Source organism: Physeter macrocephalus, chromosome 5, assembly GCF_002837175.3.
Source record: "Physeter macrocephalus isolate SW-GA chromosome 5, ASM283717v5, whole genome shotgun sequence".
NCBI lineage: Eukaryota > Metazoa > Chordata > Mammalia > Artiodactyla > Physeteridae > Physeter > Physeter macrocephalus.
The window spans coordinates 37837453-37861472 of NC_041218.1; the positions used below are offsets into that span (position 1 = coordinate 37837453).

General features: G+C 41.5%; 1 long non-coding RNA gene across 1 annotated transcript in view; it reads right to left on the reverse strand.

The window, feature by feature from the left end:
• Positions 1 to 426: 426 nt before the first annotated feature.
• The window catches only part of LOC114486287 (uncharacterized), a 26606-nt gene continuing 3012 nt past the window's right edge, over positions 427 to 24020 (reverse strand). Inside the window, exons 2-3 of the long non-coding RNA XR_003679750.1 lie at positions 7353 to 7548; positions 427 to 648 (exon numbers count right to left, since the gene is read on the reverse strand). This is a non-coding gene — a long non-coding RNA (uncharacterized lncRNA). The remainder of the gene's footprint in view (positions 649 to 7352; positions 7549 to 24020) is intronic.

A 24020-nucleotide genomic window follows, 5' to 3' on the forward strand; every position in this document is an offset into this window, starting at 1 on the left:
ACAATAACCTTCTGAAGACAATGCTCACCCTCCACAGCCTCACCCAGTTACTTTAAGAGTGAAATTTCAGGGAGGGTATGAGATGGGGCAACAGTATGACAGATGCCTCTCCAGTCACGCTGAATACACACCAGTCCCTTGGTAGCTGGAAGAATACAGATCTAGGTAATAAATCCATGGAATGCATACATGGAAAACAGAGATAACAAAACCTGTCCACCTTGAAGACATGTTAACAAGGTAACGTAGCCCCTAGGTAGGACCTTACGTGGCCATAAAGGGCCAATGGTTTTCCCACCTTGATTTTCTGCCAGCAGCACATGCTTCTCTCCCTCTATTTTTCTCATCACATTCCTGCCCCACTTTTTGCTTTTCATTTTCTCCATGCTCTCCTGCCTATGATCACCTTCTGATTTGTGTTTCAGCTCGATAAACCATTTCTAATCTCTGCCAAGCAGTAGAGGGTACCGGTGAAGAACACAGACTCTTAAGTGAAAAGGCTTGAGTTAGATTCTCAGTCCTTGAGCAATTAACATCTCTCAGCCTCAGCTTACTCATCTGCAAATGGAGATAATAATACCTACCTTGTGGCCAGCTTCTGAGAATTAAAGGGAATGTTCCTGTAAAGTCTTCACAAAATGTCAGCGCCTGATGATCACAAATAAAGGTTACTTATTATTATGTGACAATGCGACCAGATAAAGCAGCAGATGTCAGCCCAAAGCCTGACCAGTTCAGGCTATTGGCTGAAGTTTTTTAAAAAAGTAATAAAAGAGCATTAAATACCGGGATGAATTACACATCCCTTCTGGAATAGCCTTCTACTATGTAGACCTAGAATGAACCAGGGGCCAGAACAGTCCGGTTTTAACAGCAGTCAGCCTTGCTAGGGCCTCTGGGGTTGGCCTTAATAATAGTAATAGGAAATGCTGAGTCATCCTGCCCCTGGAGTGGGGTGAGGACTGAAATCCTCTGTGGCAGGCCTCCCAGCAGAACCTTCCAGGGCCTACTGGTCCACTCTGATCTCCTGACCCTCTTGCAGCTGACCTTTTCTTTGTCTCAGCCCTATTTATGCTCTCATCTCTCACCCACTGATCCAACTGGTTATTTTCCTTCTGTAGGCACAAGCCTCCCAACCTCAGTTCTTGAGCCACAGCCAAATGGGCAGGTGCTCTTATCTGGGAATTTCCACCTGCTAATTAGGGGAGGCCCTGAGCAGAGAAAGGTGCTAACTTTCTTCCTGGGAACACTGCTCAGGTTCTTCCTTTAAAAGAGTTAAATGAGAGGAAGGAGGAAGCAAATTTAAAAACCTGCTCATAGTGGAGATGGATGAAAGCGAAGGAAAGGGAAAAAGTTCGATGTGTTTTGCAGAAGACAGATGAGTGCAACTACTTTATTAATTTCCTAATTCTATCTGTGCAGTCTGAGGGTGCTGCCAGACTTATAAAGGTGGCTTGCCATCTCCTGTTAAAAATTCTCCCCATGGGACTTCCCTGGTGGCGCAGTGGTTGAGAGTCCGCCTGCCGATGCAGGGGACACGGGTTCGCGCCCCGGTCCGGGAAGATCCCATATGCCGCGGAGCGGCTGGGCCCGTGAGCCATGGCCGCTGAGCCTGCGCGTCCGGAGCCTGTGCTCCGCAACAGGAGAGGCCACAACAGTGAGAGGCCCACGTACCGCAAAAAAAAAAAAAAAAAAAAAAAAAATTCTCCCCATAATAAATATCAATGTTGGTAACTAACTGACCCTTGCTTTATGTGGTAGGCCTGTGAGATGAATGGTTGGTTTGGGTTTTCAGGCTGCAAAGCTCTGCGACAGACTGCAGATGCCCAGAGTTAGAGGGCTGGTCAGCACTCTATAAAAGAAGCCACACGGGAAATGAATTTCAGCATCTTCACTTACCGGAGAACTGTACTGGCAAAAATGCTTGCCCTTTGAAGTCCTGAGTGTACGGCTGCCAGCCCCATGTCCCCTTCTAGGCCCTCACTTCCTATTTCCTCGCTTGTGAAATGCGGCGTGGTCAGAAGTCTCACACACGAGGTCTGTGTGGCCACCAATGCCTCCTTTCTCCCCAGTGCTTCTCTTGCAACCCTGACCACAGCCCCTGCAAGATACAGCAGGGGGGAGTGGCTGGCAGGTCCGAAGAGCAGCAGCCACCAACTCTGCCACTTCCTTCCCTCTCGGGTTCCAATCTCTGATAACTGTCCACTGCCCCCCGCCCCCCACCTGGTTGTGACATCTTTCTCCATGCTGATCACCAAGGGTGGCTGCAGTGTGGCTGAGTGCTTCCCACCTGGCTGCTCCATGCATGACCCTCCGAAAGGGCCACTGAAGAGGACGCCTTCCCTGCAGAGAGAGGGTGCTGCTCTCGACAGGAGACGTGCACCCCACTCTGCTCTCTGCCTCACAGAGGCCACTCTGTCGGCCAACGCTTTAAAAGACTCGCCATCGGCCCACTAAGTCCTAAAAGTTCTGACTTCAACGTTTCTGCCAAAGATCAAGTCCTCAGGTTTCATTCTTATTCACATTTGTTTGCAGGCTGCTTTTTTTTCGGGCCCTGGGTCTGTGTGTTCATATTAATTCTTTTGGTGGTACATGAAATGAACTGACACGAATTCTCTTATTTAGTTTGATTTTTCTTTTTTTTTTTTGGACTGCTTGTGGGATGTTAGTTCTCCAACCAGGGATCGAACCCAGGCCCTCGGCAGTAAAAGCACAGAGGCCTAACCACTGGACTGCCAGGGAATTCCCTTATTTAGTTTGATTTTTGTTGTGAATTATTACTGAGAAATGGGACAGAATCATGGAAGGAGAAATAATTTTTAACTGTTAAGGATTATACAAATTATCATTTTTATTCACATTTTCTGATTATAAAACTACTATAGGGCTTCCCTGGTGGCGCAGTGGTTGAGAGTCCGCCTGCCGTTGCAGGGGACACGGGTTCGTGCCCCGGTCTGGGGGGATCCCACGTGCCGCGGAGCGGCTGGGCCCGTGAGCCATGGCCGCTGAGCCTGCGCGTCCCGAGCCTATGCTCCGCAATGGGAGAGTCCACAACATTGAGAGGCCCGCGTACCGCAAAAAACAAAACAAAACAAAAAACCTACTATATAATCATTTTACAAGATATGACAAGCCCAGGAAAGTTTAAATCACCAAGATAAAAGGCACAATAATCTCAACATGCCACAGTAATAACTGTCCACAGTTTGATATATTTCCTTCCAATCTCTTTTTCCTACAATTTTTAGTGGGAATAGGAGTCCTGTTTTTATTAAAAGCACTCTTCAGCCAAGATCGGGCGCTGTGCTAGGAGAGTGACATATATATTTGCTTGCATTTCCAGCAACTTGGAAAGATAGGGGTTGCTGAAATTGTGGAAACTGAGCCCCAGGAAGATGAATTAGTTCAAAGCCACATGTCTTACTCCCAGAGCAAAATTTTCTAAGAAGTAGACTCCACACTGAAGCCTTTTAGTCGGTTTTATGGAGAGAATGAAATGATGAGAGAGGAATGTGGGCAGATTGATGCTATTCTTTTTTTTTTTTTTTTTTTAATTTTTTGGCTGCGCCACGTGGCATGTGGGATCTTAGCTCCCCGACCAGGGATCAAACCCACACCCCCCCCACCCCCCACCGCATTGGAAGCACAGAGTCTTAACCACTGGACCACCAGGTTGATGCTATTCTTAGTGAGACTGCACTGTCAGATCTATCCAGTTTATTATGAAATCCGACCTACTGAAAAAAATTTCTTCATCTGTAAATAGTCATTTTAAAAAGAGAGATTTATTTCTTTTTGAATCCAAAACATCACTGCTCGTCACTGTAAGTTGACTAGAAAGCAGTGGAGAGATACCTCTGAAATTGCAAAGCAGCTCAGCTGGAAGTTTGTACACTAAAGGAGAAAGGAGAGTAAATCTTCAGCAGTTTGGGCCACAGTCAACACAGCACGGGCCTGGGCAATGTCTTGGCTGCCAGGGACTGCCAGCTGCAGATAAAGTCACGGCAGTGGGTTCCCAGGCTATTGGCCAGACATGAATAATGACAGTGAGGACAGAAATGTAGTTGGAGTTCTGCTAAAAACATCTGGGCTCAGATTAAAAACATATATTTAGTAATTCCTCTGCTAGCCCACTACCAGCTTTGGGGCATTAAATAAAGTACAAACAAGACATGGCTTCCTTCATGTGCAGCAGCATGGATGGAGCTAGAGATTATCTTATTAAGTGAAGTGAGTCAGAGAAAGACAAATATCATATGGTACCACTTACATGTGGAACCTAAAAAAAATGATTTAAATGAACTTATTTACAAAACAGAAATAGACTCACGGACATAGAAAACAAACTTATGGTTACCTGAGGGGACAGCTGGGTTGCGGGCAGGGGTGAGGATAAATTAGGAGTTTGGGATTAACACGTATACACTACTATATATAAAATAGATGCACAATAAGAACCTACTCTATAGCGCAGGAGACTATATTCAATATCTTATAATATCCTATAATGGAAAAGAATCTGAAAAAGAATATCTATCTATCTAAAACTGAATCACTTTGCTGCACACATGAAACTAACACAACATTGTAAATTAACTATACTTCGATTTTCTTAAAGTTTTTATTTTTTGGTTTTTTTAAAAATTGGAATATAGCTGATTTACAATGCTGTGTTAGTTTCAGGTGTACAGCAAAGTGAATCAGTTATACATATACATATATCTACTCTTTTACAGATCCTTTTCCCATATAGGCCATTACAGAATATTGAGTAGAGTTCCCTGTGCTATACAGTAGGTCCTTATTATACTTCAATTTTTTAAAAAAGGATTTAAAAAAAAAGAAGAAGAAATGGCTTCCTTGACCACAGGAGTTTCATTCATTCATTCAACAAATATTTATTGAGCACTTACTGTATGCAAAACACTGTATATGCTGTTTGGATACATCAGTGAACAAAACAAATATAGATCCCTGCCCTGTGGAGCTGACTGTTCAGTAGCAAAAGATAGACAACAGACAGTAAACATAATTGAGGCAAGTTGTGCAAATTCCACAGCTTTCCATGGTTTGGGGATGAAGAGCAAGACTTACTGGGGAAGCTCACAAGTGGAAGGTCAACAAAAAGACGCTCATGGTCCCTCAATCTGTTATTCACATGAAATTAATTTGTTTTCATTGTTAGGGTTTGCTTTTCCTCTTTCATTTTATTTTATTATTATTTTTAAAGTTAGTAAGACTTTCCATTGTTCAATATATTTAGAGAAATGTCACCTCCATCTCTGTCTTCTCAGGCCCTTTTTCCTGCCCCTTCCAGGAAACCATTTTCACTAATTTTTGGCTTAACATTCCAAGACTTTAATTTGGGGCAAAAATAAGCAAACATTCTTATTTCTCCTCCTTCCTTACATAAAAGATAGTGTTCTATACCTATCTTTTATCTATCTATCTAATCTGTGGTTCTGAATCTTGCTTTTAGGGAGCATTTCTTCTCATTCCTTTTCTTTTTTAACAGCTGCTCTGTTTTTTATGTAACAAGTCCCCTACTGATGGATATTTGGATTGTTTATAATCTTTTTCTACTATAAATAATGTCAGAATGAATAACTTCCTGCACATAGTCATGAATTTATCGAGATTCCTAAAAGTAGAACTGCTAAGTCAATAGGGAAATGCATATGTAGCTTTACTAGTTAATTCCAAATTACTCTCTCTAGAGGCTGGACCGTTTTGTACTCCCAACAATTATGACAGCAACTGCTTCTCCATAGCCTCACTCACAGAGGGTACTATCAAACTTTTTTTTTTTATGGATTTTTGTCTGACAAACCTGAAGAATTATATGCCTGGTGATGTCTTTAATATTGTTAGTGTACATATTTAAATGACAGTTTGACTGAATATAAAATTCTAGGTACAAAGAACTACTTCAGTGCTTCAAAATATCACCCCACTGTCTTCCTGTATCCAAAGTCCCTTTGTCTGTATGATGTAAATCTAATTCTTGTTTCTTTGAAGAAGACTGGCTCTTTGTGTGAGCTTTTTTTTTTTTTTTTTTTTTTGCGGTACGCGGGCCTCTCGCTGCCGTGGCCTCTCCCTTTGTGGAGCACAGGCTCCGGACGCGCAGGCTCAGCGGCCATGGCTCACTGGCCCAGCCGCTCCGCGGCATGTGGGATTTTCCCGGACCGGGGCATGAACCCGTGTCCCCTGCATCGGCAGGCGGACTCTCAACCACTGCGCCACCAGGGAAGCCCTATCAAACTTTTTGAGTTTTGCCAATCAGATAGGTGAGCATTCATATTTTAAAATACTTATTAATTCAGTTTTCTCTTAATATAAGCAAGACTGAGTAGCTTTTTAGCTATGTAAAGGCCATTTTCTTTTTTTTTCTTTTCTTCTTTGAAGAGCTTGTTCATATCTTTAGTCCACTGTGCCTTTTTTTCAGGGCTTTCCTGAGTATTCTTGCTTAGAATCAACTTTTCTGATTCCAGAAAAAAAAAAATGGCCACTTTTAACACAATCACAATAAATGTACGTATTAGCTTGGGGAGAATTGGTGTCTTCGTGACGCTGTGTTGTCTAATCCAAGAACGTGGCATGTCTCCCTATTTGTTCAACTCTACTTTCGTGCTTCACCAGAGTGCTCTGAAATTTTCCTCCTAGCTGTTTTGCACGTTTCTCTGTACTCATCTGGCGAAACCACAACAGGATGCAGCTGAACGGAATGTGGCTGACTGGTCTTACTTTACATTTATTACCACAAACCTCAAGTGTTGCCTTCATGCTCCTAGGCAGTCATACTGTCCTCCAGTCTCCGGCTCTCCCAGACAGCTATTCATACCCTCTCCTCTCTCCTCCCCCATCCTCATTCAGCTGATTGACTTGTTTTCTACCTCACTGAGAAAACAGCACAAAACAAAAACTCGGAAGAGATCAGAAGAGAACTTCTGCAGTTCTTCCATAGGATAATAATGCCAGCCTCCCAAATTCAAATCTATCCACCCACCCTCCCTCTGGGGGGGGGAAAAAAGGTACAGATTAATAAAAAGAGAGAGAGAGAGAGAGAAGCTTGCACCTTCAGAATAACTAGGAGGCAGAATAATGCGGATTGCAATTTAGATGTAAATGGGAAAGTAGAAATCCAGAGCAGCAGTCACTCAGTTTCCCCAGAACATCAGACTTGTGAGAATTAACGTGGAAGAGAGGAGAGAGCAGCAGGTTCTCAGGGATAGCAGAACCTAAATAACATCAGCTGGGGTTCACCACCAGCGGGAGAGTGGGGGGATCAGATCTAAGACCGTGAGCTGGTTCACTCTCCTCCACTGGGCTCACCAGGGAAAGGCGGACCTTACCCAAGTGTGTGCGCTCCATCTTGACCACTGCAAGTAGACTGGAGGATGCCTGGTCATGGCAGGGTCACAGCAAGAACGAGGGCTCTCTCATCACTCCATGAGAGTGTAGGGGATGTGTGAGGGCTTAGTTTCCATGGCCGAGGCCTCTTTTAAATTCAGCTGAGGGGGTTGAAGTCCTAGAGAATTGACAGTCACACTGGGAAAACAAGACAAACACCAAGCAATTAATAACCAAGACAGAATGATAACAGCTTATATTTACACACTGATATATCTGTTAAATCATTCATTCAGTAGAGACAATTCAGGAATAGTACAGTATATAATAAGGTGCTAATCATAGGATGCAGGGGTAAATACAAAAGATGCTTGAGAATGGACAGATGTCCTGAGCTGGTCATGGATATCTTGATGAGAAGTGGTGGCCTCAAGCTAGATTTTTATCTCTGGCATAAAGACTGTTAAGGAGGCTTTTGTCAAATGGACCTAAAAATGAACAAGATGGAGGGTGTACACTGGTGACCGTAACGTAACTGATGGACACGTTTCCAAAGAAGGTCTCAATTTAGCCAGCAGAGGGCAAGAGAACACAGAAACCATTCCAGGATTTATGATCTTAGAAATGTTTGGAATTGAAGGACTGTATAGGTGTCTTTGCAAAAGCAAACAACAAAAACAATCACAAATGCGGCTCTTTTGAAACAAATATATTTTAAAACTGCACGTCTAAAGCAGAGACTTATTACTGTTGATGCTGCAACAAATTCTTGCTCTTTTATAAAAAGTCAGACTTTCTTTAAATGATGCATGCATTTCTTTAGAAATCCTTAACTGCTTGACAAAAATATGAGAATATGTCTGAATATATGACCTAACATTTTAAGAAACACTTTCATTTGAAGATCCCATAAAAATGATACAGTCTCTAAAAACTTTAATAAGCCTACATAGCAGGGATTAATTTGATAAGTCTCAGAAATAGATTACTCTGAAGAACATGATGCTATTGTAAATACAGCATGTTTGTTAAAATGGGTTAACAAATGTCAAAACGTTAAATGAGTATTTATTAAAAACAAACATGTTGGGCTTCCCTGGTGGCGCAGTGGTTGAGAGTCCGCCTGCCGATGCAAGGAACACGGGTTCGTGCCCCGGTCCGGGAAGATCCCACGTGCCGCGGAGCGGCTGGGCCCGTGAGCCATGGCCACTGAGCCTGCGCGTCCGGAGCCTGTGCTCCGCAACGGGAGAGGCCACAACAGTGAGAGGCCCGCGCACGGCAAAAAAAAAAAACAAAAAACAAACATGTTTAATCTACCAGGTAAGTAAGAGTGGAGGGTGGGAGGAGTGAGAGGAAGAGCTCCCTTTCCAGTGGATAGAGGACAAGAGAAGGCTTAGACCTCAGCAAAATCCTGAGGCCACTGGCCACGTGTCTGCTCTCTCCAGGGTCCATCAGCTCTCCTCGTGTTGCAAAAACTGTACTTAGTATTCAAATGAAGCTTCAAGCCCACAGATTCCAGACCCAGTTAGAGAAACTGCAGCAAAGTTCCTCCAGGTGTTTAAAATGTGCCATCCACTTAATTTGGGGATGGTAGGAGTGTATAAAATCCCCTGGGTTGGAAGTCTAGAAACCAGGGTTCTGGCTCTAATGTGGAGATTATCTGGGTAAACCACTGAACCTCTCTGGTCCATAGTATTTTTCATCTACAAAAGAAAGGCATGAGGCCAGGTGACCTCAAAGATCCCAACTAACTCACAGAGCCTGAGATTCTGTTCATGTTGTCCCCATCTTACATTTCCCCATCTCAGTTAACACTTGAGCTAGTAAGAGTGTAAGATGCTAGTCTCTGCACAAGTAAATCTGTAATTTAAGAAAGGACTCTTGAAGACCCTGAGAAAATTAATCTCTAACAATAGAATTTCAGACCTGAAAGCAGGATATAAGGAAATTCATTTTATTTTATTTTATATGCTGGGTGGAGGATTTTGGTGCCTTTCAAACCACGTTTTTAGAGGCCAGCTTCAGCTTGGATATACAGGCTGCTTTTACACATCCCTGAATCTTACTGAACCATAATCCTTAGGGCTCTTAGGTCACTGAGCAATCAAAGTAGCAACTAAGAGAATGAATAGAAGGTAGGACAGCCAGTTCAAATACTCCTGTAGGCTCCAGTGTGAGGATGCATTATCTCCTACCCAGACATTAGACCATCTGTAGTGGCTACAATGTATTCGGCTCTAATTAACAGAATAGTCAACCACAGAGGCTTAAACCATAGGAACAAGAAATTCAGAGCTAGCTCTTCCAGGATGGTCAGCAGCTCAGTGGTTTCATCCAGAGAATTAACACCTGATGGTCACCAGATGTCTGCCAGGTTCGAGGCAGCCCAGCCTCACGTACCAGCTTTATAAACAGGGAGGGATGAGTGGGCAAATTAACTTTCTTCTCCTGCATCTCTTGTTCTTATCAGGGAGGAAAATCTCTCCCCCCACCCCACCCCCTGACTTCCTCTTATATTTCATTGGCCAGAACTAGATCACAGTTATTTTTCACAGTTCTAGAGGCTGGGAAGTCCAAGATCAAGGTACCAAATGAATGCAAAATCCTCAACAAAATACTAGCAAACCAAATTCAACAGCATTATATAAGGATCATACACCATGATCAAGTGAGATTGATCACTAGGATGCAATGATGAGTCAACAATCACAAATCAATAAAAGTGATATATCACATTAACAGAATAAAGGAGAAAAATCATGTGATCATCTCAATCAATGCAGAAAAAGCATTTGTTTTTTTTTTTTAGATTTTTATTTTATATTGGAGTATAGTTGATTTACAGTGTTGTGTGAAAGCATCTGTTTTACAAAGGCACTAATCCCATTCACGAGGGCTGTGCCTTCATAACCTAATTATCTCCCAGTGACCCTATTCCAAATACCATCACATTGGGGATTGGGGCTTCAACATATGAATCTGGGGGGAAACAAACATTCAGCGCCCACCAAAGGAGTTTTAACATATTTTGTTTTCCGCTCCATTGCTTAGCTTATTGGGTTTCTCTTGCACTTGGGCTGAAAGTAGTCTCTGTGTTGAATAAGCAGCCAGATTATTCCCAGGGAAGTGATTGGGAAAATTTCCTCGGGAAGACTTTCTTGGCAGACAAACAAAATGCGTCCTGTATGTCGCTGCAGTGGCCCGACAGAGAGCAGCACTGCACTGTTCACTCCCTCCTGGGGACGGAACTGTACCAACTGTCAAATTAATTTCTTTCTTCTTTCTTGAAACGCACAGCACAGTTCATTCTGAGCTTCTATCTATTCAAGGGTTTAGAGCCAGCACTTTAGACAAAGGGACTTTAATTGCATGCTGATAACATGTCAAAACTATTGTGCATGAGGTAACTGTGCATTTTTTTAAAAAAGAGAACAATGCCTTCAGGATTACAAGAGAGATTTGCCCCTGTGAGTGAAATCTCATTTATAACTCATCAGAAAGTCTTCAGCCTATAAGCAAATTCTCCACTGTAAGCCATTAGACTGTATCTTTCTACCTTTCAAATTGCACAGTAATACAGTACACTAAAATGAGTAGTCGGCAAATTTGGTTAACCTATTTTTAACTGTGAAAGCCTTAATGATGAATAAGGGTCATTGTTTGGGAAAGTTGCTTATTTCACAGAACACAGCTGGTGTGCCTCATGTTAAACCATGAGGAGTATACCAGAAGGTCACCTTCTCTAACCATCTTTCTTTAAAAAGAAACACCCAAAGACAAGGCCGTGGCTTGACTTTCAAGGTTATCCAATGAGATAAAGAGGTGCTCTAGGTTAAGTCAGAGATACTCAACCAAAGCACGGTACCACCACTGGTACCCAGACAACTGCTAACACTTAAAATACAGAATCATCTCCCCAAAGGGAAGTTTTTGTTTCTACTGGGGTAAGACACTTGCTTTGAGGGAGTGATTAATGAGAGGCAAGATATAAAAGGTCTAACGCATTTGTCACTATCCTTAGTATTTAAGCGATAAGGCAAAAATGTGTATATATACATATATACATATACATAAAAGTAGATATTTCTATTTGAGGTGATAAAATGCCCTTCAGTCACCTAGCTTACTTTTCAGTCGAACTGACTCTTCTTGATTTCAACAAAAGAGTTCATATACATCTCAGTTCTAAAAAACCTATTCAACAAGTCTGAAGTTACAAAACAAAAAAACACAAATACCCCACCATTCTCATTATCAAATCACAAGCCTTTTAGCTGCTGGAGTTCTTTCACTTGCAGCTTGCAGCCCTTGAAAACCTCTAATTCCTCTGTTACACTCTCCAGGGTACACAGACATTGCCTCATTATTTTGGTTAATGGTGATTGCAAATGAACCCCGAGGTCACATAAGTATGCTCACCACTTCTTTAAAGAAACCCTGTGGCATGTCCTTGTATAGCTAATGACGCTTCCTACTCACATGTGTGTGTTCCTAAGCTTGTCAGGGGTTGTAGCTAAGCAACTAGAAGCTAAGTTGTAACTGCCAATGCAAGATAAATGTTCAAATAAACTTCTTTATTGAAGTTTAGCATACTTGCAGAAAATTACAAAAATATTGAGTAAAGGTCAATGAAAAATTACTATCACAGGACTTCCCTGGAGGTCCAGTGGTTAAGACTCCATGCTTCCCATGCAAGGGGCAAAGGTTCAACCCCTGGTCAGGGAACTAAGATCCCACATGCCGTATGGAATGGCCAGAAAAAAAAAAATTACTATCGGGAGGAGGGATAAATTAGGAGTTTGGGATTAACATATACATACTACTATATATAAAATAGATAACCAACAAGGACCTACTGTATAGCACAGGGAATTATACTCAATATTATGTAATAACCTATAAGGGAAAAGAATCTGAAAAAGAATATATATATATATATCTGAATCACTTTGGTATACACCTGAAATTAACACGGCATTGTAAATCAACTATACTTCAATAAAAAAATTTTAAAAAGAGTTCCCCAGCAACTAACGAAAAAAAGAAGAATTACTCTCAAGGAAATTGATCAGAGAGAACTTTCCTGAAGGAGCTGGCAGCCTACAGTGAAATGCTTTACAGGAGGAGAGAGAGGCCAGTGAAGGGACTGCCATGAGACCGAAGTAAGACTACTTGACACTCGTCCCCCAGAGACTGAAGAACATGGCAATTGGTACTTGATTCTCACCTGCAGGGATGTAAGGTAAGGGACTGGCTAGAGCTGCTAGAGCAAGAAAAGAGACATGCAGTGGAAGCAACACTCCCACCAACGGTGGGCAAGGGTGCTTGTTTCCCACGGGCCGACTTGACATCACAGAGGGCCACCATGCTGTAATCATCTTCCTAAGACTCCAAAGGAACGTCAGTTGGGATGAGGATGTCAACAAAAAATTAATCAATAGTCAATCTAAAAAAGAAATGGAAAATTTTATTCGAGCCGACCTGAGGATTATAACCTAGAAGGTGGTCTCTCAGAGAGCTCGGAGAACTGCTCTGAAGAGGTAAGAGGGGAGGTTGGTATAAATGTGACTTTGGTGAAGGGGGTACATGCAACCAAGCATATATCTCGGTAGAAGGTCACTGCTACTCAGGAGGAACAGACATCTTAGTTAATGTCTTAGTGCTTTTCTAAGTACAGGAGGATGCAAGAATCCAGATTCATGAAAAATTTCTCCTGAAAATATCTCACTACCTGAGGGCCAGTTCTGTCAGTTTTCCTAGAACACAAAGTGTTTGAATTCTTGGGAAGGATTTTGGGTGACATGGAGAAGACTTTTAATTCAAGAGAGTGGCTAATGGTAGGTGACATCAAGTTCTCCCTGGAACTTCAAAGCAGGAAGATGAAAATGACAGCTTGGATACCCTAACCATCCTAAGAGTAGACAAAAGTATTTATTAAGTATAATCTAGTCTAGGATTTCTCTACAAGATTCCTGAGCAGAAATGATCTGCCTCACTGGTTATCATTTATCTACCTGGCCCTGTCACAACACACCTGGAGTCAAGGATTTCATTCCAGGAGGCTCACCTTTAGAGGCAAGTGGCCTCAAAGTAATATAAGAATTGTAAACAGGAGAGGGAGAAGATTCCAAGCCTGGATGCATGAGCAAGTGGAAGAAACCTGGGATGTTGAGCCTGTAAGAGACTTAAGGGATGCATTTTGAGAGCTGTGGCCTGTCTCACAACAGCAGTCATATGTGTGCTTCCAGATGGCACGCTAGCCACTGTGAGTGTTAGAGGGTGGCGAGTTTTGTCCTAAGAACCTTTGTGTCAAATTGACCCCAAGTTATCTTTTATGAGAGATGGTTATCCTCAGACCTAATGCGCGAGGCCATTCCTTCTGGTGAGCTCCCTCTCCCTTGAAATGTCCAGTGTCAAGAAGAGAATAATTCTTCAGACATGGAACTAGAACTCAAAGATGGGCTGAGAAGCAGGCAAGGATGGAATTGCATATCTTAGGTTTTGTTCTCCTAGGTCTGCATCTCAAGAAAGAAAAGCATTCAGAATTGACTCCTGGGGAAGAATGGGAGGGATTCTGGCTTCTAATCCATAGTGAGGTTGGCCAGAATGGAAGAAAGAAATCTTAGCAAATCTAAGCAGGTCAAATAGAATTTGATTTACTGATTTCAAGTTACTTTCAAGGCCCCCGAATTCCCATATTCCCTGTTGATATTACCAATTCGGAATTCCAAAGGAATATAGGGGTTTCTGGTCCCATGGCTCCTTGGTCTTTGGGGGTGAATGGTGGACAGTAGCAGAGTAGAGGCCCTGAAGTGTCAGAGAGAACTGTATGTTTTTCTCATCTGCCACTCAACAACTTCAAGATGTCGCTATTGAGACCCGTGGGAAACAATTTTGAAATATAAGAACGTAAGACCCAAACTCTTTGGCAAGTAATATCTTAAATCTCATCTAAGGACTCCTGTCTCCCACTTCTTGTTCTTGTTTTTCATAGCATCTGTAGCATATTGCAGGAACAGGCATGAAAAATAAACTAATTTTATGCCCTTTAGAAGAATCATTTCAAAACCTGTGTGGTAGATTGATGGCAGTGATTTTAAATGGACGATCCACCCTCATCCACCTTGTCTTTTGCTGCAAGGGTGACCCACCGCTATTATCACAGGATCCTTGAGCTGTTTTATTTTAGTAATTTGTAGTGGTAATGAATTTAAACTGATCCACTCAACACTCTCCTAATGAACACATATTGCAAGGCAGCCAGCTAAGCTTAGAAGTATAATCAATCCGCGGAGGGGAGCAAATACCCATGGATAAAGAAACAATCATTATAAAGAATATTTATTGAATGGTTGGTATGTGCCAGGCGCCGTTCTACTATTTTATTCACGTGTATAATCTCATTTCATCATCACAGTAGTCTAATGAGATAAGAGCTATCATTATCCCTCCTTCCTATGGATGAGGAACTCAAGGTAGAGAGAGGTCAAGTGACTATTCCAAAGCCAAACAACTTGTAAGGGCTGCCATCTGGATGCTGCCCAGCCAGGCCTGTTATTTTGTATTCATTTGCACAGTAACATAATAATTCAGTGCTCCCAGTAACAGCACTTTCTGGACACAACCAATCTGCTCCAATATATGCCATTCTAAAATTTCCCCCAATACCTACATATTTGGGCAGGCATTCAGCCTTTTGAAAACAGAGTAACAGCCAGGCGAGTCTGACTTAACGAAAATCTTGAGAATGAATTCAAGGTTTCTCATTAATATTTCTGAGCACGCACTGATCTGACATCTTAAAATGACACTTGAAAGTGTGTGTTAAGAGCGAGTCCGTTATGCTATTTTTCTCTTTAAGACAAATGAAAAGTCCAGATATGTCAGTTGTGTGCTGTCATTAAGTTCACTATTCAATTTCCTCTGAAGACAATATGTTTTTCCTGCCTTATAACACCCACTCTTCACTGCTAGTTTCAATGTTGGCAACATTTACACCAAATACCACCAGTCTCATTGCTCTGCCCACCCCTGAGATTTTATTCTTCCCAATTTGCCCCTCCCTCTGTCCATTTGACCCAGCTTGGGCCAGGAGAAGGGGTTTTGGCACATTTTAAATGAATTGGGACAAGTTATAGTTAAGAATCAGATTTATGAATCAACAAAGTGGGCCTAAAAAAACAGGCCGTTAGGGTCAGATTGCTACACTTAGGGCAGAGAGGTCTAACTCTGAGAGAAATGGAAACTCGGCAGGCTTTAATGTTTGTAGGACCAAGGGCCCAAGTAAAACTAAAAAAACTAAAAATTATTCTTTATTGGGCTGGTCAAGATTTTCTCCGAGCTGTATTTCAGTCTGAGACTTTTCCTACCCACTCTTCCTTTCCTCTCTTCTTTCATCAGTGTTAGACCTACTTTGTGGTCTGAAGACTTTTCCTGCCCCCTCTTTCTCTCTCTTCCCTGTATCTTTCACAGGCATCTCCCCAAACAAATCTCTTGCTCTTCTGACTCTGTCTTGGCATTTGCTTCCTGGAAAACTCAAACCGGGACAATATTATCCATTTAGTCAACAGTGCAAAGCATTGGTATTGCATTTTACTCATGTTACATCTAGGCCTACATACAAACAAATTTTAAAATAATACGAATTAATATTGCAAACTATTCCTCGGCCACCATATGCGATTGCTGTGAACGCTGCGCTCTGGAACCACAGATTGGAGCATGAGGAGAAGCAAGAACATGAACACACGGCACTACTGAAAAATGATATTTCATTGTGCGAAAATCTATTGCATTCAAGTTATCTGAGAGGAGGCATTCAACAGTTAATTTGCCTTCTCTTTACTACACATTTCTGCCACTCAAATACTCATGCCAAAGCAGCATCCATCTCTAACGTCTGCTGTGGTAAAACACAGACCTTCAGGGCACTCAGATACCATCACCTGTTGTTTAAAAGCACTTTGGGCAAAAGTTGTGGATAAGTGTTTCCCTGGGTTCTGAACAGTATTAGTCACGAGAGTAGATGTGTAATGCTACACGTTGTACTACGCCAGAGCTGAGCTCTGGATCCCAGTGACAGGATATGGTGTGTTTTTAATATATGTATGTTTTCTGTATTTGTGAAATACAGATGTCGAAAGCACAGGGCTCAGGACAGAAAAACCATCTTGCCTGGATCTAAGGATGGTGCTGATCCTTAAAAATGGCATCCAAAGGACGAAAAGAGGGAAGCAGCCACAGCAGCTCCTGAGCACAAGGGGAGCGCCTGGTTGTCAAAAGTTTCCAGCTGCACCTGCTCCTTAGCTTGCTCCAGGCTGTGGGAAAGCCAGGATAACAGGTACTTGGCAAAAATGTTTGCTGAGGGAATACTTGTGGAATCAATGAGCCCAGCCAATGTAACAGTTCCCTTGACATGGTATCTTCTTCCATGCTCTTCTTAACACTTTTCCACTCTTTCAAAAACCTCCTACACACCCTCTTCCTATGTGAACTCCTTGCTATTTAAGACACAGAAAAGCAACTACACCCTAATACTTAGCACTAGCTGTATATTTGAAAGGCAGACTAATCAGCGTTCAATTAGACCTAAAATGAAGATTATTCTATATTCTAAAAGTTCTTAAAAGTAAAATTCTATATTTATTTTGGTTTCATCATAAAAATTCCACTACAAGCCAAGATGGAATAACAGGGACCATATTTATTCTCTCACCTTAAACAGCTAGAAAAATGGACAAAATCTATGAAACAACTATTTTCACACATTGGAGAAAAGGCAGAGCAGATCTACAATCTCTGAAAGAAAGGAAATAAACAAGGTCAGCCCTACAATTGTACCAGTTTACTGCCTGGAGGTAGTTTCCAGGCTGCAGTACAAAAGCAGGGAACCCAAACAGACCACAGAAGTCTTGCTGAGTTGAAAGGCAGATATTGGCTAAGGCAAGTAGAATTTTCAAGACAAATTACCAGAAAGGAGGGAGCTCCTGAGAAAGAGAGAGCTCTGGAGATCTGCAGAGAAACACCCTCAAGTATTTGGCTGAGCTCTACTGTTTGCTTGTGTGAAAGGAAACTACCCAAGGCCAGGAAAAGACCCACTGAAAAAGCGAAGGCATAACTATTCCCAGAGATCACACAGGGCTGGGAATGGTTTGTGTTGCACAAGCCTGAGTGGAAAGGTTTTTAATACATGGGGCATTACGAAGAATTATCAAAAGTGTGCCACCTTAGTGGGAGGGCTAAATTATTTCCTGACTGAAGGCAGCTCCGGACTTGCCCTGACAAAGCTTAAAGGCAAAAGTTGAAAGGATCCAACTGACTCCAAGTAACTTAACTGTGTGCCGAAACAAAATCCAACACAATTTAAAGGAATACAACAAAACCAAACATTCAGAGATGTAAAATTCACAGTGTCCAACATCTAACTATAAATCACCATGCATGCAAAGAGGCAGGAAATATTATCTATAACCAAGGGAAATTTTGATTAAAAAAACATAGAACCAGAAATGAAAAATATGATGGAATTAGCAAGGATGTTGAAACAGTTATTTTAAATATGGTCTATATTCAAGAAGGTAGAGGAAAACAGGAGAGAAATGGGAGGTTTTTAAAACTTTTAAAAGAGTTTTAGAAGTTTAAAACTTTTTTAAAGTTTTAAAGTTTTTTAAAAACTTTTCATCTGCTTTTAGAGATGAAAAATACAATGTCTAGATAGAAGATATATTAAATGAGATTAATAACAGGTATGATGCTGCAGAAGAAAAGATAACTGAACTTGAAGAGATAGCAGTAAAACTATCCATGGTAGGCAGAATTCTAAGATGTCCCCCCAAGATTTTGTGCCCTGGGTGTACACCCCCAACATAATCCACAAGACTATGAATATGATGGATTCCACCCTGGTGATTGTTATATCCGAGGACACAGATGATGTTAAGAAAGAGGGATTATCCAGGTGGGCCTGACGTGAGCACCAGAGCCCTTTGAAAGCAGAGAGCTTCTCTGGGTGATCACAGAGAGGAAGTCAGGGATCAAAAGCAGGAGAAGTATCCAAAGTACTGCTGCTGGCTTGATAATGGAGGAACCCATGTGGTAAGGAAAGTGGGCAGCCTCCATTTGCAAAGACCAGCAACATGCTGAGAAGCAGCAAGGAAATGGGGACCTCAATTCTATAACCCCAAGAAAATGAACCAGTCAACAACCAGTGAGCCTGGAAGAGGATGCTGAGCCTCAGATGAGAACCTCATCCCCAGTCAACCCTTTGATTTCAGCTTTGTGAGATCTTAAGGAGAGAATCCAAACATACTGTGCCAGACTTCTGACCTACAGAACTGTGAGTTAATAAATGGGTGTTATTTTAAGTCTCAAAGTTTGTGGTAATTTGTTACACAGCAATAGAAAACTTACCTGTGAAGCAGAGAGAAAAAAGACTAACATATATGTGCACACACACACAGCATCAGTGACTAAGCAATATCAAGGATTGTAATACATGTGTAGTTGGAATCCCAGAAGAACGGGGGAGGGGAGATAGTTGAAGATATAATGGCTGAAATTTTTCCAAATTTGATGAAAACTATAAATCCACAGATCCAAACATCTCAACAAACTCCAAGCAGAACATACATTAAAAAAAAAAAAAGCCAAATTATGAAACATGTACAGAGAACAAAGATAAGAATGAGAGCAAACTTTTCATCATAAACTATGCTGGCTAGAAGAGACTGGTACAATATCTTTAAAACATTGAAAGAAAAAATTGTTGTGCTAGAATGCTTTACTCAAAGAAAATATCAGATAAATAAAAACTGAGAAAATTCATGCCAGAGGACCTGCACTAAAATAAATATTAAATGAAGCTCTTCAGGCAAAGAAAATGATATTGGTTGGTTTTATCATAATGTATCTTCTGCTAATTGATATAAGCGCCTAGAGATTAAAGTCATGAACACACAAACACACATTTGTCTTACGTTTAGGAAGAATATATAACATTTAGCCCAGTCATGCCAAATATACAATAAGCCAAATTCTTACCAAGTAAAATGTACTTTCTGTTCATTAATTTTTTTTAAAAATGGGAGGAGTAGAAATTAGTTCATTATTTAATTTACTGAAGGAGATTTTACTAGATGAACTGTAATGAACCTATAAAAAATACTATGTAGATTTTACAGGCTCAGTGCCTCCATAAAACTTTAGCTGACATTAAGCACGTTCTAGGAAATTATCAGCAGATACCTAACTTCACAGAGCCTCATTTCATTAACAAATATTCAACATTAGCTATTATGTTAAAAAAAATAATTTTTAAAAATGAAGGCCATCTGCCAAACAATTATTTCAAAATTATAAAACTCCAATGCTGTTGCTGTAGGAAGCCTCTATGAAAATCCCTAACGATTCCCACTATCTAATATTCATGCCCTTGTGTACTCCCTCCCAGTCCTGTGGACTGGACTTATTGACTCATTTCTAATGAATGAAATATGGCAGAAGTGATAACATGTTACTTTGGGGATTAAATTATAAAAGACTAGCTTCTAGTTCTCTCTCTCACTGGCCCCATGAAAAGCCAATTGCCATGTCATGAGGCAGCCCCATAGAAAGGCCCTAATGGCAAGTGACTGAGGCCTGTCAATGACCATGTGAGTGAGCTTTAGGGTGGACCCCAGCACTACCACCAGCTGAGCTGTTAGATGAGATCACAACCCCGGCTGATAGCTTGATTGCAAACTCCTGATAGACCTGGAGCCAGAGGCACCCAACTATGCTGTGCTCGAACTCCTGACCCACAGGAATACTTTTAAGTCTCTAAGGATTGGGGTGATTTGTTACACAGCAGAGGATAACTAATACATCTATTATTCAGCAGTTTCACTATCTTATTCATAAAGAAATCCTGAAGACCTTTTCTACATAATATATGGGGCAATCATTCTACTTGCTACTTTGTGTACGATGGTATTTTCATGGATTGGTAAACAAGTCAGCATGTAGCAAGCTATCACATGGAGATTCAAAATCTGTAATAATTTGGCACCACGATCTATTCAACTATTGTCACCAATGAGCAATGTGGTAAGAGGACAGAATTTACCAGGAACCAAAGTAACTCTGGCATTATCCAACTCTTGTTACTGTTTTATAATCTTAGAGAATTATTAGGTTCTTTTAAAAGTGTTCCAGAGAGATATCTTTAATTGCTGATGCTAAGTTCAAATTAAACAACTTTCTACCCACACAAATGGGTAGAATTCATGATGACTCACTAATTCTCCCACTGAACAGAGCTGCACACAACCTTTTGGCCATCTGGCTAAGATAGATCTTTGAGACTAATAACCTAGGACTCTCTAGGACCTAATAATTATATCAGACTAATATATATAACTCCTGCTGGCTAAATAGTAACATCTGGGCTGGAGCCATGACACAAAGAAGATGATGATTAAAATAACACTGGTGGAGCAGTCTAAAGTTGATAATATTATTTGTCATTCACAGTTTCATTTGTTTCTCACCAAAAATCTTACATACTAGATACCATTTTTATTATAAGCCCCTTTCACCATGCTACATTCTTTGTCATGTATCTAAGACAAGGTTTGATAACTCTAGAATTCAAAGACAATTTGCCACAAACAGAGTAGTTGTTGATCCCTTAAGCCATGAAATGCCTGCATAAGAAGTAAATAGATACATCATAATGAGAAGAATCCTGATACCCTACCCACGTCCCAACCTACCCTTGGCTGGACTTTGAAATTGTTTCTTTTCCACATCGCTTAAGTTTTTTTTTTTGGTTGCTTTATGCTGACTTAATGAGCCAAATTCTTTGAGCCAACGACTACCTTCCCTACCAGCCCCATAAACAAAATTGACCGTATTTGTTATGGGAAAAGGCAGTCCAAAGACATGGTAATGAGTGCCTACTGTGGGATTTTCATCTCCTGCAGAAATTTATGGCCCCATTCACCACAGCATCATATGCCTCCTAGAAAAAGAAGCAATGGGTAGTTTATTCCTGTCTAGAAATTGATGTGTAGCCAGGGGTAACATGTGCACATTCACATCTGCCTAAAGCAGGGTGTAAAATGTGCCCATGCATCAAAGATCCTCTAGAATTTTTAAATCACAGAAAGTCAGAACTAGCTGCAGGAGGCAGGCTTTTGCAGCCAGGCTGCACTTTGCTGAAATATGTGCCTTGACCTGTCAACCCTTCCATCTTCCAGACTGGATGTTCTCTATAGGTCCTTTTGACTCTAATGTTGTAAGATCTGTGGAGTTGAGCTGAGTTGGTTTAAGAAATCTTCCTAAGCTGTGCTAGCCGTGTGTTGGATCCTTGATGTCATCTAATATTTTTCATGGGTGCTTTGGATTAGAAGACACAGTACATCATGGAAGGATATTACAGCATAGCTATGACTGGTAAAGAGTCATCAAAAGTTGGAAAAAAATTTTGAATGAAAAAGAAAACAAGTTACACAATAACAAGTTTGGCAAAGACCACGAGTGGTGTCCCAATCTCCATTCTCCCTTATTTCCTTTATATTAGAACTCCTGGTTTTATGCTGGGCACACCACCATCTGAAGCAAAGATATTCCTCAATAGCTCACCAGTAGATATGGTCATATATCTCAGTTCTGGCCAATGAGATATAAGTATCAATATAACTGTTATGTGCAACATCTGAAAAACGTCCTGCTGGCTGGAACGCAGACAAGATGACTGGAGCACAAGTAGCCATCCTGAACCATGAAGTGGAACTTGTATGCTGAGGATTGTGAAACCACAAGATAAAGGGACCTTAATCCTTAAACCATGAGTGCTGTCTATACCAGCCCTGAACTATCTCCAAACTTCGTTTACGTGATAGAGAAATAAACTGCTACCTTGTTTATGTTACTACCACTTTGGATTTTCTGCCACTTACAGCAGAATTAATCTTGCTGACAAAGCAGAAATATGTGTATCCCATTTTAATAAACGTATGTAGGTGTGTATGCATACATGTGTGGATGTGTGTGTGTGTGTGTGTGTTGTATACAGCCACCCAGCATCCATTCTCCCATTTTAATATCATTCTGATTTCCCTTTAGTGAACTGTCCCTCTCTTGCTGTGTGATGCCATGGTGGATGGTCAAGACTAGATGCCTAGTCTCCCTTTAAATGACCCAAGGGGGTCCCCAGAGGCTCTGTTCAGTGAGACTTCTTCTCACTGCCCAGTTTCAGTGGGAGGCAAGGTAGAGATTCTTGAAGCTCTATCCTAAACACTCTCCACTCTGTTCCCCCACAAAGGAGTTTAATCTCCACATCTGCTTCTGCTACATCTATAAACAGGTGATTCACAAAATACATCTCCAGCCTGAACCTGTCCTTTGAAGTCTGTATGCATGTATCAGTCAGGACTCTGGCAGAAATGAATAATACCCTCAGATTGGTACAACTTGAGTGGGTGGACAGAATAGAGGGAAATTATCAGAGGTAGCACAGTATTCTGAAAGAAGCAAGAGCACAGCCAGACCCTGGAGAGAGAGGGCTTGGTGGAGAAGGCTGTCTGACAAGAGCTGTGATCTTCCGTTCAGGGTTGCAGCCAGCCTACAGCAACTCTTCAGGGAAGAAGCCAGGAAAATAAAGACCCACTTCACTCCTTTTCCTCCTCTGATCTCCTGCCATTGCTCTCCATTGAACCGACCCAATCTGAAGCCAAAAGCAAAGGGAGTTGGTTGCTGCAGGTCAGCCTCCCAGGGCTGCAGGCAGGGTAGAGAGGAGGCTGGAAATGCAGATAGAAAAGCTGCAGCACAACCTATGTATCCAGTTGCCTACTTCACATCTTTTCACGTATCAAGGTACCTCAAATTCAGCATGCACCAAACCAAACCATTCATCTAACCCCTCCCAAGATTTAGCCAGCCTGGTCCTCTTTCATGTTCCTAATCTTAGGAAATTGCACAATTAGCAACGTATTTATGGAAGCCAGAAACGTGCAGATCATTCCTGGTCCCTTTCTTTCCTTCTCCACCCATAGTCAGTCTATCATCAAGTCCAATCAGTTTTTTTTTTCTTTTCCTTTTTTTTTTGCACACTTTGCAGGATCTTAGTTCCCCAACCAGGGATCGAACCCAGGCCCCCACAGTGAAAGCACCAAGTCCTAATCACTGGACCACCAGGGAATTTCCCGCAACTAGTTTTAAACAACTTAAATTCAGCGAAAGAAAACAAAACAAAAACCACTCTCTCCTGGTACTTTGATTTTTGAGGGGAGATGGGCAAGCAAGGAAGGCAGGCCAGGCCAGGACCTCTAGATCTCTGTCCATTATAAGCCCTGTTCTTCAGCTTCTCTTCAATCTCAGGAGACACCTATATTCTTCTGGTAGAGTCTCTTTTTGCTTAATCTATCGAGAGTTGGTTTCTGCTGCTTGAACAAGAGCCTTAAGGAATAAAGCAAAATGTTTAATTAGGAAACTAAGTGAAAAAGTACTTGCTCCTCAGACATGTCACCACTCTTCAGAACTCACAAGATGTCTGAAACTATTCTCTATTTCTTTTCTTTCTTTCTTTTTTTTTTTTGGTACACGGGCCTCTCACTGTTGTGGCCTCTCCCGTTGCGGAGCACAGGCTCCGGACGCGCAGGCTCAGCGGCCATGGCTCACGGGCCCAGCCG